Source organism: Bos taurus, chromosome 22, assembly GCF_002263795.3.
Source record: "Bos taurus isolate L1 Dominette 01449 registration number 42190680 breed Hereford chromosome 22, ARS-UCD2.0, whole genome shotgun sequence".
Classification (NCBI taxonomy): Eukaryota; Metazoa; Chordata; class Mammalia; order Artiodactyla; family Bovidae; genus Bos; species Bos taurus.
In genome coordinates, this window is record NC_037349.1 from 3370714 (window position 1) to 3373296 (window position 2583).

Genomic DNA, 2583 nt, shown 5'->3' on the forward strand with positions numbered 1-2583 from the left:
CAGTCATGAAATTAAAAGACACTTGCTCCTTGGAAGAAAAGCTGTGACCAACCTAGATAGCATATTAAAAATCAGACACTTGATTTTACCACCAAAGTCTGTATAGTCAAAGCTATGGTTTTTCTAGTAGTCATGTATGGATGTGAGAGCTGAACCGTAAAGAAAGCTGAGCACCAAAGAATTGATGCTTTTGTACTGTGGTGTTGGAGAAGACTCTTCAGAGTCCCTTGGGCTGCAAGAAGATCAAACCTGTCAATCCTAAAGGAAATCAGCCCTGAATATTCATTGGAAGGACTGATGCTGAAATTGAAACATCACTACTTTGGCCACCTGATGCAAAGAGCTGACTCATTGGAAAAGACCCTGATGCTGGGAAAGATTGAGGGCAGGAGGAGAAGGGGATGACAGAGGATGAGATGGTTGGATGACATCACCAACTCAGTGGTCATGAATTTGAGCAAGCTCTGGGAGTTGGTGATGGACAGGGTAGCCTGGTGAGCTGCAGTCCATGTGGTCACAAAGAGTTGGACAAGATTGAGCAACTGAACTGAACCGAAGGGGATTCTGCCCCAGTTCCCCAGCCCTACTTGCTTCCCCAGGTGTAATGGTGGCCAAGCCACTTGAGCTCAGGTTAACCCCCACCCAGCCCCTGCTTCTGTGCAGGCACAGGGCAAATGTGGAACCTGGAGACCAACTGGGCTGGAGGTCTTCAAGATGCTCAGAGAGTATCAGACCTCATTCATGGTGGCCAGGCTGACACTGTGGGTTTGTCTGTATGTGTACTAAAAAAAAAAAAAAACTTGAAATAGAGTCAATTTACAATGTTATGTTTCAAGTGTATAGCAAAGTGGTTCCATTATATCCATGTATGTATTCTTTTTCAGACCGTTTTCCATTATAGTTGATTACAAGATATTGAATTAGTTCCCTGTGCTTTACTGTAGGTCCTTATTGTTTAGGGGCTGCAGTGTTTTTTCAGGTGGTTCACGTTGTTCTGGGCAAAGCAGGATTCTGATGACACTTGGTGGTAGAAAGGTGTGGGGGCAGGGGGTGCTGCAAAAATGCTGGCCCCACACCCTCCGGTCCTTCCAGCCGTGGATCCAGACTTGAACCCTGTGAGTGAGAGGGGAGGCCCTGCCTGTGGCCCACAATTGTTCACAGCCATGAGATCCACCCACCAGCAGGAAGAGAGAAGTCAGCATGCTCACTGGCATCCCCATCACAAATTTGGGTTGGCTCCCGCTGGTCAGTCCATGGAGCGATCATCCACCAGGGATGGTGGATGCGGAGGGGCACTGAGGGAGGGGCCAGCAGGTTATAGCCTCGCAGGAAAACTGCATCTCCCAGGAGGTGAAGGACTAAGCTGACAGAGAATCTCAGCAACCCCCTTTGAAAATATTGCCAATGGAGCTCAACTCTCTGCTGTGCTTTGCCTCTGACCCCATGAAATGGACCAAGCAGCTGTTGACATGACACCCGGGGGGCGGGACAACACACAGGACATGGTCTGTATCAGCATCATCTGGGAGGTCTCCTTCTCTCCCCTCTTCAGAGAAGTCCCCGAGTCATCCTTGTTGGACAGCTTCTCCATCTCATCTGGAGGAAAAACCTTCATGCTGCCCAGGTCAGTGGAGAGGCTGGTAGATGTCTCAGCAAAAGGCTCAGGCCTTGGAAGAGCCTATCTTCCCATCCACTTGCAGTGTCCTCGGCATAGGTGAAGAAGTCTGGAGGGTAGAGGACCTCCCTCCCCAGCACACTGGTCCCAACGGTGGGGGCTCACGACCCATCTGATGAGCAGCTTCACGTAGAGCAGCAGGGGACTGAGCACCATCATGGTGGTGCCCAGCGCCATGAAAAGACCTTGGTGGGTAGGTCAGGGACTGGTCCCCAAAGCCCAGGTCCCCAACACATGGTGCCTCCTGCAGGCTGAGGGTGGGGGTGTGCAAGGCTGCTCAGGGATGCATGGGTATGGATTGAGAGCAGGCCTGAACCCCACCTCGGCTCCTGCTCTGGCTCCCACCACCCTTGGGTAGCCCTGGGCACCACTGCAAGCCCAGGGCCCAGACTCTGGTTTTCATTTTGATTAAACTAGCCTCTTAAATGTTTTCAGGCCCTACATCTCTGAAGAGGATGTGGGGGAGGAGAACAAACTCCAAGGTACAGGGCTTGTGAGAAAGGGTAAGTTCAAGTGATGCTGGGGCTTAACTTCCACTAGTAACTTTTATTAAGATTATTAGTATGTGTGTTAAAGTTCTATTCCAAAGTTTCTTAAGTTTTGATTAAATTTCTCCCACTCCTATTTTTTTCCCCCATAATACAGGATGCAAAGTTTTTTAGTAAAGTGTGTTTAATGTTAGAGCAGAAATGTGCGTATCTGCAGTTCTTAGCAAAAAGAAAGTTCTCAAAAATATTTGCTAATTGGGCAGGAAATATAACGATGAGGATAGTCCCAGAACATTTTACCTGAGTGTCTCTTATTTATAGCTGAGCTCACCTTATCTCAGATTCCTAAAAAATTATCTACCTTGACAGCCCCAATTCCTCTGTGAAATAAACCATTTCTGTTTCTCGTTATGCCTTATT

The 2583-nt window shown here is 48.4% G+C and overlaps 1 pseudogene; it reads right to left on the reverse strand.

Moving 5' to 3' along the window:
* Window positions 1-955: 955 nt before the first annotated feature.
* Window positions 956-1867, reverse strand: LOC112443521 (mitochondrial carrier homolog 1-like; annotated as a pseudogene).
* Between the last annotated feature and the right edge of the window lie 716 nt (window positions 1868-2583).